Source organism: Oratosquilla oratoria, chromosome 43 (assembly GCF_046742065.1).
Source record: "Oratosquilla oratoria isolate Oo_2021 chromosome 43, ASM4674206v1, whole genome shotgun sequence".
NCBI classification, from domain to species: Eukaryota; Metazoa; Arthropoda; class Malacostraca; order Stomatopoda; family Squillidae; genus Oratosquilla; species Oratosquilla oratoria.
In genome coordinates, this window is record NC_134819.1 from 17,476,509 (window position 1) to 17,486,725 (window position 10,217).

Below are 10,217 nucleotides of genomic sequence, written 5' to 3' on the forward strand. Positions count from 1 at the left end.
CTTCCACCACACTTCTTTTACTAATCTTTCTTCACTCATTCTTTCCATGTCTTCAAACCATCCTAATACTCTTTCATCAACCCTATCTCCCAACTCCCTTTCCACCCCTGTTCTCCTCCTCACCTCCTCATTTCTCACACTATCTAGTCTAGTAACCCCTATCATACTTCTCAGACATTTCATCTCAAACACATTCAAACTCCTTTATTCTTCCTCTCTTATATTCCATTTTTTTTTTATCCCGTACAGTGCTGTCGGCACAACCACTCCTTCATATAACCTTCTCTTAGCATCCATTCCCAGATGTCTATTTCTTATTACACTTTTTAATCCACCAGGGCATTTACTTACTTCTCTCAATCTACATTCTACCACCACTCCCACTCCTCCCTTTCCTGCCACATTCGCGCCCAAGTATCTAAAACTATCCACTTCCTCCAGTCTCTCTCCCTTAATGCTCACTTCCAGCCTGCTGTCACTCTCTCCCCTTGTACATTACTTTTGCCCACATCTATCTTCAGCTTCCTTCTTTCACACACTTTCTCAAACTCTGTCACTAGTTTCCTCAATCCCTCTTCTGATCCTGCTAAAACGCAAACCACAAGAGAAAATAATGTGGAATTGATCATGATACATATACATACATACATACATACATACATACATACATACATACATACATATACCAAGGCGTTTTTTCCCCTTACACGGGGGGTAGCCAAAAAGAAAAAGGCAGAAATCACTCCCACCCATTCCCCCTACATATTCCACTCCCCTCCACGCTCCTCCCTCCTCATTTTGGCACCTCCTGGATGGCGGGTCATCCCTGCATTCTGTCCACTGCCCTGGGTCTGAAGCAGTGTCGCAAGACACAGCACATCCACAGCAAGGCTACTTCATTCATTCGGCAACTCCCCATCTTTGTCCTCTCATGCAGAAAAGAAGACGGTGAGAAATCCCTTCGGGCTGCGTCAAAATATTTCTCATACATACTTCCTCACCCCCCATCCCCCACCCACTCCCCCTCATGCATCACAGCATCATCCATACACAACCCTTCTCCATTCACCCCTATCTTCTGTCCTCTCCCGTGTTTCCTCAACAGACATTCCTATCTTTTGTAATGCCCCTTTCACCCCATCCATCCATCTCATCCTAGGACACCCCCTCATAATCACTCCTTCCACCACACTTCTTTTACTAATCTTTCTTCACTCATTCTTTCCATGTCTTCAAACCATCCTAATACTCTTTCATCAACCCTATCTCCCAACTCCCTTTCCACCCCTGTTCTCCTCCTCACCTCCTCATTTCTCACACTATCTAGTCTAGTAACCCCTATCATACTTCTCAGACATTTCATCTCAAACACATTCAAACTCCTTTATTCTTCCTCTCTTATATTCCATTTTTTTTATCCCGTACAGTGCTGTCGGCACAACCACTCCTTCATATAACCTTCTCTTAGCATCCATTCCCAGATGTCTATTTCTTATTACACTTTTTAATCCACCAGGGCATTTACTTACTTCTCTCAATCTACATTCTACCACCACTCCCACTCCTCCCTTTCCTGCCACATTCGCGCCCAAGTATCTAAAACTATCCACTTCCTCCAGTCTCTCTCCCTAAATGCTCACTTCCAGCCTGCTGTCACTCTCTCCCCTTGTACATCTCATCACCTTACTTTTGCCCACATCTATCTTCAGCTTCCTTCTTTCACACACTTTCTCAAACTCTGTCACTAGTTTCCTCAATCCCTCCTCTGATCCTGCTACAAGCGCAGTGTCATCAGCAAACAATAATTAGCTTATTTATCACTTTTCTTCATTCTATTTAACAATCTCCAACTCCTGACCCACCACCCTTGCATTCAGCTCTCGCACCACCCCATCCATGCATAGATTGAACAGCCAGGTCGACATGACACATCCCTGACGAAGTCCCATTTTTATCTCAAACCATTCACTCTCTCCATTTTTAATCCTGACACAAGCTCTACTACTCTCATAAAAGCTCTTGATTGCTCTTAACAGCTTTCCTCCTATCCCATATATCTGCAGTACCTCCCACAGCGCCTTCCTGTCTACCCTGTCGTAAGCCTTTTCCAAATCCATAACAGCCCAAAAAACATCCTTACCTTTTCCTTTATGGACCTGGAATAGGCTTACGACAGGGTAGACAGAAAGGCACTGTGGGAGATTGTGCGGATATACAGGATAGAAGGAAAGCTTCTAGGAGCTCTCAAGAGTTTTTATGAGAGTAGCAGAGCTTGTGTCAGGATTAGAAATGGAGAGAGTGAGTGGTTCGAGGTAAAGGTGGGACTTCGTCAAGGATGCGTTATGTCACCCTGGCTGTTCAACTTATACATGGATAGGGTATACTGTATATATATATATATATATATATATATATATATATATATATATATATATGTATGTATATATATATATATATCCATATATATATATATATATATATATATATATATATATATATATATATATATATATATATATATATATATATATATATATATGGATAGGGTATACTGTATATATACACACACACACACACACACACACACACACAAACACACACACACATATATATATATATATATATATATATATATATATATATATATATATATATATATATATACTATAGTATATATAAATGATATAGACCATGGACTAAAATCTACTGTTTTCAAATTTGCTGATGATACAAAACTGTGCGGAATAGCAAATGATCTCTTAAACCAATTAGATATTCAAGAAGATTTAGATCAATTACAGGAATGGTCTGAAAAGTGGCTAATGAAATTTAACACATAGGTAAAAATAACAGTAAGTACGATTACAAGTTATTTGGAAATTCGTTAACAAAAGTGGATAGTGAAAAAGATCTCAAATCATCCAAGCAGTGTATTTCAGCCTCTGAGAAAGTAAATAAGACTGATTGCGCGATCTTTTGATTTCAAAAGTCCATCACTCATTAACAAGCTATATAAATCGTTAGTTCGTCCACATTTGGAATATGCTGTTTCCTTATGGTTACCGAATCTCATTAAAGACATTGACAGACTGGAAAAAGGTACAACGGCGACCTACAAAACTGATTCCAAATATCAAAAATAAATAATATGAAAATCGACTAAAACATATGAATCTGTTTTCCCTAAAAAAGCGTAGACTCAGAGGTGACTTGATACAGGCCTTTAAAATTCTAAAGGGAATTGACAACATCAAAAGTGACAAAATTTTCACATTGAATGAGAATCAGACAAGAAACAATGGTCTCAAACTGTCCGGAAATAGATTCAATTTGGAAGTAGGTAGAAACAACTTTGCCAACCGTGTAGTTAGTGAATGGAATAAACTTCCTGCACAGGTAGTGCAATGTAGTTCAGTTCGAAGCTTTAAGAATTATTTAGATAAACACCTAAGCAAGATGCTGTAATGATTATAATTTATCTTATATTATTTGTTTTCGATTTGTTATCATTTGTCTGTTTGATTTTAATTTATTATCAGTTGTATGTCATTCCCACCCATTCCATCCCTGAATACACTCCACACCCCTCCACCCTCCCTCTCATCCTAGCACCTCCTGGATGACCAGTCATCCCTGCACCTTGTCCAATGCCCTGGGTCAGAAGCAGTGTCGCAAGACACAGCACATCCACAGCAAGGCCGCTTCATTAAATCGGCGACCCTCCCCTCTCCATCCCCCCATTGCAAAAAGGAGAGGACGGGGAGAAATCCCTTCGGGTTGCGTCAACTTTTGCTCACACATACTACCTCACCCCTCACCCCCCCCCCGCCCATTCCACCTCATGCAATCAAAACATCATCCATATACAACCATTCTCCATTCACCCCTGTCTTCTGTCCTCTCCCGTCCTTCCTCAACAGACATTCCCCTCTTCCCCAAAGCCCCCTTCACCCCATCCATCCACCTCATCCTAGGACGTCCCCTCATGTTCACTCCCTCCACATCTGCCTTCCATACCTCTTTTACTAGTCTTTCTTCACTCATTATTTCCTAATATTCTTTCATCAACCCTATCTCCCAGCTCCTTTTCCACCCCTGTTCTCCTCCTCACCTCCTCATTTCTCACTCTATCTAGCCTAGTAACCCCCATCATACTTCTCAGACACCTCATCTCAAACACATTCAAACTCCTTCTCTCTCCTTCTCTTATGTTCCATGTTTCTGCCCCATACAGTGCTGTTGGCACAATCACTCCTTCATACAGTCTCCTCTTCGCATCCATTCCCAAATGTCTATTCCTCATTACACTCTTTAATCCACCAAGGCATTTACTCGCTTCTCTCAATCTACATTCTACCTCCACTTTCACTCCACTTTCCCTGCCACATTTGCATCCAAGAATCTAAAACTATCCACTTCCTCCAGTCGCTCTCCCTTAATGCTCAGTTCCAGTCTACTACCACTTTCACCCCTTGTATCTCATCACCTTACTTTTACCCACATTTATCTTTATCTTTCTTCTATCACATACTCTCCCAAACTCTGCCACCAAATTCCTCAATCCCTCCTCCGATCCTGCCACAAGAGCAGTGTCGTCCGCAAACAACAGCTGGCTCACCTCCCACTTTTATCAATTTTCTTTAACCATCTCCAATCCCTTGCCCACTACCCTTGCATTTACCTCTCGCACCACCCCATCCATGTATAAGTTGAAAAGCCAGGGCGACATAACGCATCCTTGACGAAGTCCCACCTTTACCTCGAACGACGACAAGTTAAGTAAAGTACTATTAATGATAACTTTAAGGTGCACTAATAATGACAAGATTAGAATATACTTATAATGACACGTTTAGAAATGACAAGACTAGAAGGCACTAATAATGGTATCTTTAATGTGCACTAAAAAGACATGTTAAAATATATTGATAATGAAAAGTGTATAAAGTACAACTAAGAACAAGTTTAGAATATACTAATAATGACAAGTTTGAAATATACAAGTATTGACAAGTTTGGAAGATATTATTAATAATAATTTGTTAATAACGCCAATTTTCAGATATACTAATAATGACAATTCTATAATGACAAGATTAGATAATACTAATAAGATTAGATAATACTAATAATGACAAGTTTAGAATATACTAATATTAACAAGTTTGCAATATATTAACAATGATAAGTTTAGAAGGAACTATTATTAATGACTTTAATGTGTACTAATAATAAAATAGAATATAGTAATAATGACACGTTTAGAATATACTAATAATGACTATTAATTATAACTTTAATGTGTACAGATTTAGAATATACAAATAAACAAAACTTTAGAAGGTACTAATAGTACCAAGTTACCTCTCATTGTCAGTATAATCCCAACTTCAACATTATCGTGTCATTATTAGTGTATTCTAATCTTGTTATTATTAGTACACATTAAAGTTTTCATTAATAGTACCCTCATATATTGTCATTATTACTATATTCTAAACTTTTCATTATAAGTACATTGTAATATTGTGATAGTTAGTATATTCTAAATTCGTAATTATTAGTACATTCTAAACTTATGATTATTAGTGTACATTGAATTAATAATTAATAGTACCACTATTATTATATTTTAAACATGTCATTATTAGTATATTCTAAACTTCTCATCATTAGTATATACTACACTTTTCATTAGTAGTACACTTTAAAGTTAGTATTAACAGTACCTTCTAAACTTGTCATTATTAGTACTTACTATTGTTAGTATATTCTAAACCTGTCATTAATAGTACCTTCTAAATATGTCGTTATTAGAGTTGTTCAAACTTGTAATTATTAGTATATTCTAAACGTGGCAATAACAGTACGAATGAAAGTTGTCTAAACTTGTCTTTATTAGTGTAATCTATACTTGTATTTATTAGTATAATCTAAACTTGTCATTGTAAGTATATTTTAAACTTGCCATTTTCAGTGTATCTTAAGTTACCTCATTATTAATATATTCTAATCTTGTCATTATTGGTGAACATTAAAGTTATTATAAATAGTACCTTGTAAACTTTCATTATATTTTCATTATCATATTTCATTAATATAAAGTTCTCATTATAAGTATGTTATACTTGAATACTTATTTTTTTTAGAATATTCTAATCTTGTTATTATAAGTAGGTTCTAAACTATTATTAGTGCATTATAAATTTGTCCTACTAATGTTGGGATTATTCTAAACTTGTCATTATTAGTATACATGCATTTTTAGTATATTCTAAACTTATCATTATAAGTGCACATTAAAGTAGCAATTAATAGTTTGTCATTGTTAATATATGCGTACCTTATCATTATAAGTATACATTAAAGATACCATTAATAGTACCTTCTACTCTAAAATTTTCATTTTACGACACTCAATTACCGTTAGTTGTATCTTTTAAACTTGTCTTTATTACTATATTCTAAACTAGTCATTATTACTACACATTAGATGTATCATTAATAGAAAATTCTAAACATGTCATCTCTAACACATTAAACTTTTTATTAGTATATTCTAAACTTCTCATTATTAAGATAATCCCATTAATAGTACCTTCTAAACTTGTATTATAACTTGTCATTATAAGTACACATTTAAGTTATCATGAAAAGGACCTAAATTTGCCATTATTAGTATATTATAACTTGCTATTATTGTTAAACATTAAAGTTAACATTAATAGTACCATCAAAACTTGATATTATTATTATATATAACTCTTATATTCTAATCTTGTTATTGTCAGTATATTCTAAACTTGTCATACTTACATTATTCTTAATATATCATTAATAGTTCAAATTAAAGTTATCATGAATAGGACCTTCTAAAATTGTCATTATTACTATATTCTAAACATTTCATACACAGTGCACATTAAAGTTATCATTAGTAGCACCTTCCAAAGTTGTATAAATTACACTAGTCATTATACGTACATTCTAAACTTGTCGTTGTTAATATAATCTAAACTTTTCATAAATAGTATATTCTAAAATTGTCTTTTAGTACACATTAAAGTTATCATTAATAGGATCTTCTAAATTTGTCAATGTTAATATATTGCGAAACTTCTAAAGTAATCATTATTAGCATATTCTATACTTTTCATTATTAATACATTTGTCATTATTATTATATTATAACTTGATATTATTACACATTAAAATTATCATAAATAGTATCTTCATTAAAAGTACACATTAAGGTTGCCTTCTAAACTTATCATTATTATTATATTCCATATTTTTCATTGTTTATTTTCATTTTTAGTATTTTACAATTTGATATTATTACACATTAAAATGATCATAAATAGTACCTTTAAAACTTGATATTATTATTATATTGTAAACATGTAATTATTATACTCTAATTAGTATAGTGTCATTAGTATATATTAGTCATTAGTATACTCTAATCTTGTCATTATTAGTATATTCTAAACTTGTCATCACTAGATTATTCTCAATTTATCATTATTAGTACAAATTTAAAGTTATCACGAATAGTGCATTAAAGTTATCATTAGTAGTACCTTCCAAAGTTGTATATATCAAACTAGTCATTAACTTATCGTTGTTAATATAATCTAAACTTTTCATAATTAGTACATTCTAAAATTGTCTTTTAGTGCACATTAAAGTTATCATTAATAGGATCTTCTAAATTTGCCATTGTTAATATATGAGATACATTGTTACATACATGTCGTTATTAGTATATTCTAAACTTGTCATTATAGAAATATACTAATAATGATGAATTTAGAAAATTTATCATTATTAGTATATCTTATACCTTTCATTATTTATACATAGTAAATTTGTCATTATTAGTATATTATAACTTCATATTTACACCATTAAAACTATGATAAATATTATCTTCATATTTTACACATTAGTATAATCTATACTTTGTTGTATATTCTAAACTAGCATGACTTTAACAGGGGTGATGCAAACAAAGTCATCATAGTAATTAAAAGAACCGGGCAGGACTCATAGAAATTTAGATTTTAGGAACTCATAGAAATTTAGATTTTAGGAACAGTGAGATAAGTTTAGATGGTACTATTAATGATAATTTGAATGCATATTGATAATGAAAGTTTAGAATATACAAATAATGGAAACTCAGGAGGTACTGTTAATGATTACTTGAATGTGTACTAATAATGGCAATTTTAGAATATACTAATAATGACAAGTTTAGAATATACTATTAATGACAATTTTAGAAGGTTCTATTATTATTATTTTTACTACATATTAAAGTTATCATTAACAGTGCCTTCTAAACTTTTCATTATTAGTATATTCTAAAAATGTAATTGTTACTTAAAGATGTTATTATTAGTACCTTCTCAACTTTTCATTATTAATATAATCTAAACTTGTCATTATTAGTACACATTAAAGTTGTCATGAATAGTGCCTTTTAAACTCGTTATTTTTAGTATGTTTTAATTTGTCATTATTTGTACATATTAAAGTTATCATTTATATTACCCTCGAAACTAGTCATTATTCGTATATTCTTAACTTGTCATTCCTAGTATCTTCTAAAATTTTCATTTTTAGTATATTCTAAAGTTGCCATTATTTGCACACATTAAAGTTATCTTAAACAGAAACTTTTAAACTTGTCATTATTAGTAAATTCTAAACTTGTCATTATAAGTACACGATTAAAGGTTGCCATTAATAAGTACCTTCTAAACTTATCATTGTTTATATATGCGTACTTTGTCATTATAATTACACATTAAAGATAGCCATTAATAGGGACCTTCTAAACTTACCATAAGTAGTATAATCTAAAATTTTTCATTAATATTAAATTCTAAACTTGTCATTGTAAGTATTATTCTAAAGTTAACCATTATTAGTACATATTATAGTTATCATTAATAGTAACTTCTGAACTCATTATTTGCAATATTCTAAATTTTTTCATTATTAGTACACATTATGATTATCATTAATGAGTACCTTCTAAACTTATCATAATTAGTAGATTCTAAAATTGGTCATTATCAGTACACAGTAAGGTTTAATATCTTCTAAACCTTGCCATTTTTAGTATATTCTAAACTTGTCATTATTATTTAGTATTAGTTTTATTATTAGTTTAGTTATTAGTTTATTATTAGTATCATTATTATTATCAGTTTAGTATTTCCTAAACTTGTAATTATTTCATTGTAAGGTTATCCATTAATAGTACCTTCTAAATCTTGTAAATTTATTACAAATATTAAAACAATTTGTCATTATTAGAATATTCTAAGCGTTTTTACTTAATATGTTCTAAAACTTGTAATTATTGGAGAACATTAAATTTTTCATTAATAGTACCTTATTAACTTGTCATTATTAGTATATTCAAACCTTGTCATTTATGTTGTAACATATTAATGATATCATTATATTGTTTATTCTAAACTAGTCATTATAAGAACACGTTAAAAATTTATAATTAATACTACCTTCCAAACATTAATTATACTTTAACACTACCTTCCATAGAATACCAAGAAAAGATATGTTTAGTATTTAACTAATAATGATATAGTTTGAATTTTACCGAATAGTGGACAAACTTTAGAAAGTACTGTTAATGATAACTAATGTGTACTAATATTGACGGTTTAGAAAATACAATTGACAAGCTTTAATGGGTAACTAATAATGACAAGTTGTAGAATATCCCCAATAATGACAAATCTAGAATATGCTGATCAGAGTTAGAATACACTAATAATAGCAAATTGAGAAAGTATTATTAATAATAAATTTAGTATAACGAGCCATGTGTTAATATATGCGAAACCTTGTCATTATATACATGTCGTTATTAGTATATTCTAAAACTTGTCATTATAGAAAATATACTAATAATGACAAGTTTAGAATAATGACATGTTTTAGAGTATACTAATGATATGCTTAGATGATATTTAAGATAACTTTAATGTTTTAGAATATATAATTAATAATGACAAATTACTAAAATGACAACCTTAGAAGGTTCTATAAGATAATAACATATAATTTGTTACTATGTTATGACAAGTTTACAAATTACTAAAATGACAACTTTAGAAGGTTCTTATATATGATAACTATAATTTGTACTAATAATGACAAGTTTAGAACATATCAAT